Below are 9,059 nucleotides of genomic sequence, written 5' to 3' on the forward strand. Positions count from 1 at the left end.
GGTAAACCGCACTGAGATCTGCGTATTTTTGCGGCATATAACCTACGTGTTTGATTATTGATTTTAGCAGGGTGATAGTCCGGGACGGTTTAACTTCTAATATGAGTTGGGGATACTTATGCTAGTTGTAGGTTTGATTGTGGACTTGATTGATGTGCACCATGCTTTATACTTACTTACACACAAAGTTGCGTGCTTTTATTAATGAACTGTTTTATGTGTATGTGAGCTAAACTCACGAACTCGCCAACTTTTTAGTTGACACTTTTTAGCATGTATTTAGGTATCTTGTGGATAGTGATTTGGATTAGCATTGTAATGAGCATGACTAATGATAGAGGCGTAAGTCGAGCAAGAACAAAGAAAATTAGATGCCAATGAGATTAGTAGAACCCAATACGGATTGCAGCAGTGGCAAAGAAGAGAAGAGATAGTTGTGTAGTTACACATTGTCATAAATATTTAGTACAAATATTGTAACTTATCTTTATCAATAGTATTCTGCTGCTTACACATAGTACCAGTTTGTCCATAAAACTCCCAGTCCCCTATGGCAGGGTGTGACAATTATAAATTCTTAAATAGTTACTTTTTAAACCTTGAACTTTAATTGTTTACATTTCTCAACATTTATTTTATTTAAAGACTTTCAAGACAACCTTTCAAATACAATATTTCCTTTCACCTAGACCTTTCCCGTACAACCTCATCCTTCCGGTTACTCGTTATTTTACCGATCAAGTTTATAACTTGAATGTGAGTACTTTTTATACCCCGTTTTCCATCTTTCGTTTTGGGGGTGATATTGCATACTTATTCAAACTAAATGTTTTATACTTGAGTCTTAGAACACAAACTTTATTGTATACTTTACTTGAATAATTGCTCAATTTTGGTGTTCTATGCTTACATGCTTATATGCATATGTGTTTACCGCTTTTGGTTGGGTGATTCATAAATCCGTTAACTATCTGGTATTCTTTTATAGCACGGTGTCGTTAAAGTGTTAACGATCTCATATAAAAAAATCCTGAACCATCTGGTATTCTCTTATGGCAGGTGTCGCTAACGTGTTAGCGATCTCATATTATTTAAATTATTGCTTTTATTTATTGTGTCGTATACAAGATTGTGGAAATTCTTATTACATACATATTTGTTCAAAATTATGAAATTGCTCACCAACCTTTGTGTTCACAAACTTTATTTTATGCAATGTTACATGTTGACTTTTGTTGACTTGAGAACTTGACGATAAACGTATCAAGACTTTTAGGATATTAGCAAAACGAACAATATATATATATTTGTTTACTTGTATTCGATTTGTTTTGTATGTACAAGATGTGTTGTTTACTGATTTTATGAAATAAAATGAGTTGATTAAATATTGTCACTTTAAATAGTGTCTTGTGTATTTGGGCAATCCGTTGCACCCCGACATGTTCCGCTGCTTTTGGTCGGGGTGTAACAGATTGGTATTCGAGCCACAAGACTATAAGATAGGTGGTTAGACGTAACGACCTAGTATAGTTTTCACTTTAGGGTCCTTATACATGTTGCCTATACGTGTTTACCCTACTTGATTGTTCAATACACTTGCTTATTTATATACTTATTTATTTCATCAAAATCGTAATATACACAAACACTCGAACATTCTAAGGTATGCTTACCTTTCTTTTTTTTAATATTTATATATTCACATACACACATTCCCATAATAATCTAAGGTATCCTTACCGCAAAAACATTAGTTTTTATTGTGTTTTATGGATCACGAACTTAACTTGGATCCCGTTGTTTCAAATCTCCTTAAAGATTGTCTCATATGAGATGACCACTTTAAGTTGTCGAATGCGAGCGTTCTGGTCGCCATCCTAATTTTCGGTGTTGAAACAATAGCACCACGGTGGTTCGTGGACTAGTGTTTTGACATGACGTTGTATTCCGATTTATTATTTTTGTAAAATCGTTATTTAATTCGAAAACATGAAAAAGACGCGGTGGTACGTGCACATATTTAGACTCTAACAAAGGTTTTTAGTGTCGGAATATCAAGTCATGGTGGTTCATGCACGATTTTTCCGCCTTTAAATCTTTAGACATTATTTACAAATTTCAAAGATTTAAACAATTTTCCTTTTTACTTTGTCAAATAAATTCTCGTCATAAAAAAAATTCCCATTTATATAATTTTTGGCCGTTATGATTCATTCTAATATGTTTTGATTTCACATGATAAGGCTTTTATACAAATTTCCTCATTTTGATTTCACACCATGATTTAGTTACAAAAAAAAATTCATGTATTACAATCTCTTCCATGAAAGTTAAAAAAATAGTAATAATAATATACATATTTTGAACTATTTATAGTGATTTTAATATGCCATCTATATTCATTAAGATTATTTATGGACAAAATTCTAATTATATAAATTCCATCATATTTTAAAAGGTTTTATGATAAGTTGTACCTTAAGTTTTCAAGTAAATCTCCTATTATATAAACTTTAAATTGTCTTTAAAGTCCTTGTACATACATTTTATAAAAACTTTATTTTCATAACGATTCCGTCTATTTTGAACGATCATTTTACAATATTGTTTAATTAAACTCTCACGACATTTTAGTTATACTACATTATACAATACACATGGTGGAATTTTCATTTCTTAATCTATTCTCATAACAACCTTCATCATGCATTTTTTGGTTCATTATAAATTTTCACCAACAAAACTTGCATCTTACGATACAACTCGTTTTAAATTTCCTATGGTAATGTTGCCATAATTTTTCAAGAGATTCACAACCTTATAGCTTGTAATTGTCTTGAAATCCTTATGCAAAACTTCATAGAAATTCTATTTTAAAGACACAAATCGTTTATGACAATTTCTCGATTAACAATGCCGGCCATTTTAACTTACCGTAGTATTTTTATTATACGTTATTAAATAACGAACTTAGTAAAATTTTCATTACGAAACTTTGTATTCCCAAAACAACATTCATCATTCAATATTGAGACCTCATAACAAATTTTAACATTCAATTCACTTATTCTAAATTCCTCATAAGCAAAATACTAAATTGATCCTTATAAAAATTAATTTTTCTTACTCATGACAATCAACTTTTATTCTTACAATAAACCTTAAAATTCAAAATTTATTATCTTAGTTTTTCCGTGACATCTTCCACTACTTAATTTTGAGCATTTCAAGAACGATTTACGTTATGCGGGTTGATTTATTTCAGCTTTTCTCGTAAATTATTTTACAACCTAAGCCGACCCAACGTATCTTAACAACTCTCATTTTAGTGGAAAACTTTTAGCAAAAAAAAAATATACGATTCACACGCTCGGATCTAAAAAAAATGCTATTTATATAATATATATATATGTGTGTGTGTGTGTGTGTGTTAACTTGTAATTTTGATTATCCAAAATTTTCATAGATGTTTCAAACATTATTTATAAATTATGGTATTTTCAATTTAATACTTATTATTATACGATTCACACGCTCGGATCTACAAAAAATGCTATTTATATAATATATATATATGTGTGTGTGTGTGTGTGTGTGTGTGTGTGTGTGTGTGTTAACTTGTAATTTCGATTATCCAAAATTTTCATAGATGTTTCAAACATTATTTATAAATTATGGTATTTTCAATTTAATACTTATTATTAGTCCAAGAATCCCCCTAAACCCAACCACAAGTTCCCAAACACCCGTATTTCATCTCAAACTACCGAAACCACCCTTCCACTTCAAAAGAGATCCCGCGTACTCAAATCTTTCCCCAAAATGAACGAAACCTAAACATTCAAAGTATAACCGCACCAACACAAACCCCTTGCAAATCAAAGTCGACAACATCAACCCAATAACAAGCCTTAAATACTTACACTTTTACGTCATGGAAACATATCAACTCACCATCCTAATACTTCAAAACACCGACAAACCCATCCACAAATGCCTTGAAACGTATATAAACCAAAGCCTACTCAACTATGACTCAATCCTTCAACCTATGCTATGCGAAATCACAAACCATGTCGCCACACCATTGTTATCCAACCATAGGGTTTGATGTCAAAAGTAGCAACCCCGAGCACTCCTTACAAAATACATGTATAAACCAAATCTCAACCCAAACTAGTCAAGATCAAATTATCCAACCCATCAACTTAACCCGAGCTCAAATAAGCAAAACCTCACCTAAATAGCCCAACCACTACTCACACAAATCATCTAAGCCTAACCCACTCAAACGACCTAACTCAACAAACCCCATTGATCCAACTCAAGAAAACTCAACTACGCAAGCCAACCTAAACGCTCTCGCTCATCATTAAATTTCCAAACCATTCACCGTACGAAGCCTAAAACCCCTCCTTACACACGCGAGTTACATTTTTCCTTAAAATTTTTTATGTATATATATACACAACTAGTGTATTTATAAAACCTCATGTATTCAAATAATCACTTATAGGTTATAAACTCTTTCAAGACTAACGATTTACATATTATGTCCATATCTTATAAATCATCTTTAAAAAAATATTTTCATGACAACGAAATTCTATTATAAGGATTTGTTTTTCAAGGGTTATTTAATGATTATATGTGTGATTTCAAGGTTTTAAATATTGTCACCTAAGGTGATAAATCTCTTAATAACTTTATAAATATGAGATTTCATTTTGATTGTTGAATGAGAGATGTATTCAATAACAAATTACAACTTTCACCAGCTTGCATAATCTCGATGATCATGGCTTACGAATCTTTTTGGGACGCATTTATATATACTTGATATACTAGCTATTGTGACACAAATTTCCGTTCGACAACGATTTATGCGAATTATTACCTCTTATTATCTCAAGCACCATTACTTAATATAAATTATTTTCATCACAACAACCTTATGTATACAAATTCCTTTAACAATTTGGCTTACAAGATTTACTTTCGATAATGAGCAAAACGTTTTCTCTATGTTATTATTATATTCATTTTTCCTGGAAATGAATGAATGACTTTACTTAAAGACTTCATTTTTCAATTTTATTCTATATGACACGCGACTTATATATTTCATCGTTTATTCGAGTCTCACTGATTTTTACGATTTCTTTTCATTTGATGAGATGTTTCGATGACAATATTATGCACATGAGATTTCATTTTGATGTTTTGATTATGACCGAATTCAAGTTATTCAATAACAAATTGTGTAATACTTTCAAAACCTTAATTTCGCTTAAAATTTTGTTTATCTTTTAAACGATATTTTTCATGACTATGTTATTCATATTTAAGCATTAATGCAAAGCACGATTCTATGCATTTTTCTACATTATTTCATCTAATCTATTAAGCGGCCTATGTGTGGTTGTCCGCAAGTTTCGGTGCTATTAGAAACCGTTACTATAATGATGATTATATAAATGGTTTCACAATAGTGGCCGTATTCACGTTTTATCACATTTCATCGATTGCCTTGGTTGATAATCAAATCCTATTTATTTAAAGTTTGATACATGTATGCGTCACCCCAAGAAACTCACCTCTTTTCTCAAATTATTACATTTCACGAAGTCATATTCTCAACTGCTTATAACCTCGAGTTTGTTCACGTATGAAACTCATTGTACGATGTTATTGTTAATTGTATAGTTGTTTATTCCATCCTTATGTGTTCATTTGTTGGGTTTCTTAGTTTCCACTTGTCAAATTTTCATCTTCATTTATTGGAGTTTGTTTTCATTTCCATTTATCGAAGTCCTCATTATCGGATTTTCGTTCATCGATTTTATTTAATACCTCGATTTAAAGGCATTGATATTTATCGTGATGACTTTTAACTTCAAATCTTATTTCACATTGCTTACCTGAAATTTTCTTTTATTTATTCGATCGTCTTTACTTATTTTAACCGAATTGTTATTTTCACCTTGATTGATACCTTCAAATTTTGTTTCTTCAATTACGTACCCCATTTTTCAAAGGCGACGAGAAGTATCAACAGCTACAACTACTTGTTGACGCTGAGAAGCCCCTATATAAAGGATGTCCTGACTTCACCAAGTTGTCTATATTAGTACAATTACTCAACTTGAAGAGCAAGCATGGGTATCTCATAAGTTCTTTGATGAACTTCTGAAATTGTTGAAAAAGATGCTACCTGTAGATAACAAAATGGTAAATAATATGCATGAGGGCAAAAGGATGATGAAGGCAATGGGGTCAGGATACAAAAACATACATGTGTGTATCAATGACTGCATTATTTAGTATAAGGATTACAAGGATTTGGAAGCATGTCCAGTTTGTAACAAGTCAAGGTGGAAGGTGGATGATAAGACTAACAAAACTTACATAAACACCCCAGCTACGGTACTGTGGTACTTTCCCATTATTCCACGATTCAAGCGCCTCTTTCAACCAAAGACCACATCATAGAATTTAACATGTCATGCCACGAGTAACAATAAACCCGATGTTTTATGCCACCCATCAGATTCACCAGCATGGAAAGCCATAGTTGACAGGTACTCCGATTCCATAGGAAGCAATCCAAGAAATCTTCGTCTAGGGATTTGCACTAATGGGGTCGACGTACATAGAGGCAACAGAAACCACAATGTCTGGCCTGATTTAGCAGTCATTTAAAACCTTCCACATTGGATGTGTATCAATATTGATGTGTTTTTACATCCATTAATTGACGATCTAGCGTCTTTAATTGAGGTCGGGGAGCCAACATATGATGCATATAAACAAGAAATGTTTACACTACGTGCAGTTGTGTTATCGACGATTAATGGTTACCCTGCTCTTGGTACACTATGTGGTTGCCCTTACAGTGTATTCAATGGTTGTGTAGTGTGTCAGGGCGACACTTAGTGTGTTCGACTTTATCACACAAAGAAATAGAGTTATGTTGCCCACAGAAGGTATCTATCACATGATCACCCTTTCAGAAAACAAACAAAGACATTCAACTATAAATAAGAGATGAGAACCGCTAAGGAGCCTATGATAGGGGAAGAGATATACGACGAGGTCAAAAACATTAAGAATGAATGGGGAAAGGGATCAGAATTGTGACATTCGTCAATTTTGGGTTTCGATTCGTTTTTGTTTCATAATCGTTTATTATGTAAACCGACCCGTTTTATAAACCGAAACCCTTGATATAATCAAAATGATGGATTTTATGTTACAATATTGTTTCACACTTGTTGGGTCTTGAAAACATCCTTTTCGGTCCTTAAAACGCGTAAAAATCACTTAAAACGAACTTCGGGGGCCAAAATCTGCCATTTTTGTAAGTTTGGAAAATCTGGTGACCGGCCCATAGCGTGGCGCGATGGGGGTGTCCAAGCCCCATTGCTTGGCGCGATGACCATCAGGTCTGCAACTACGGATTTTGTTGTTTTATGCTTTGTTTTGATCCATTTTACATGCAAATACTTGTTATTTACACCCATGTTTGACCCTTATCCTTACCCTATATATACACCACCATTTCCATCCATTATTCCCTGCTACAACTCCAAAAACTCTCTCGAATATCAAAGATCTTAATGTTATTTTCTTAGTGTTCTTGAAGGTTTGACTTTCAAAAGTCAAATTGAGTTAAATCTTCCATTCTAATTTGCTTATATACTCTTAATAATACTTGAATATGGTTGTACAACATATATATAATATATGCCCCTTGTTATCTTTGGTAGTTACTTCTCCGGTTCCGATCGGTGAGGTTTCGGACCTTGTATGGCAAGGCTTTGTAACACCCCGGCTAAAGTGGAATACGCCCGGGTGCGACGTATAGATTGCCCAAAACACATGTGACACTATTAAGTGACAATATTATAATTATTTCATTGATGATTCGAATAACAAGTACTTTTGAAATAAGAAAGTTACAAGGAAATAAACATGTCAAACACTTTATTATTGGTAATCATATTTCTAGTGTCTTCTCTTGTTTCATCCTCTAATAAGTATACCTGTAACATATGTATAAAATAATGTCAGCTAACTTAATAGTTGGTGAGTTCCCACAATTTTTATATAATACATAAAAATCATACAATTCCATGAAAACTCGTGAAAAGAAAATAAGGTCCTTTCCAATTGGGATTGTGCACCAATGTACTCGGTTAATGAGGCCCTTTTCCACTCATAACAACAAGGTCTTGAGTGAAAAGGGGGGCATATGATCATACTATATTGAAGTAATCCATGAGCAAGTAATATTGAGCAAGTAACAAGTAAGCACACAAGTCCATGTATAAATTGTAGTTTGTAAGCAAAATCATAAACAATTGGGTTTTTTGTAGGATACATATGCTACCCCCAAAACAATAAAAGAGTAAAAAGGGGGGTGTGAGAAACTCACCTTTGAATTGGGATGACAATCTTGAAAATGAAATGAGAGCGCGTTATATGAAACCAAACGATCGAATCTCACGAGCTAGAAATAATAAGAACAAGAGAATCACTAACTAATTTGATGAACTAAAATGTCAGTTTTATAGTTCATACGTTTTTATTTATAAGTATTTTGTTACACATTTTTAAGTGTATTAATATTTAAGTTAACGGGTTTTTTTTATGAATTATTATCATAATAGTACTTATAAAATTAATATATGATTTGAATCATGTTTATGGAATTTATCGTTATCGGTATGTTTATTTTAATATGAACATTTGTCGGTTTAGGATTTATAAAATTACAACATTATTATATGTATCATTTATATAATTATTCTACGAGTTTTAACGAGCGGTTCGGTTTTGTGAAAGTTGATTCTTGAACAAAAATGATAACGAAAAACAAAAAAACCTTTATATAACTACAAAACAAATTTTTATTTATTTCGTACAATTTATAAATATATATTTAATTTATTCTAACTAATAAAAATGGCATTTAAAAATAAAATGTTGGATCTGCAGTGACCCGGGTTCGAACCCGGGTCCCATGGCATCAACAACAATACACAACCACTAGA

The sequence above is a fragment of the Bidens hawaiensis genome, unplaced genomic scaffold, assembly GCF_021521415.1.
Source record: "Bidens hawaiensis isolate Kalapana, Puna unplaced genomic scaffold, B.hawaiensis_p1.1 tig00028476_1, whole genome shotgun sequence".
Taxonomy (NCBI): domain Eukaryota; kingdom Viridiplantae; phylum Streptophyta; class Magnoliopsida; order Asterales; family Asteraceae; genus Bidens; species Bidens hawaiensis.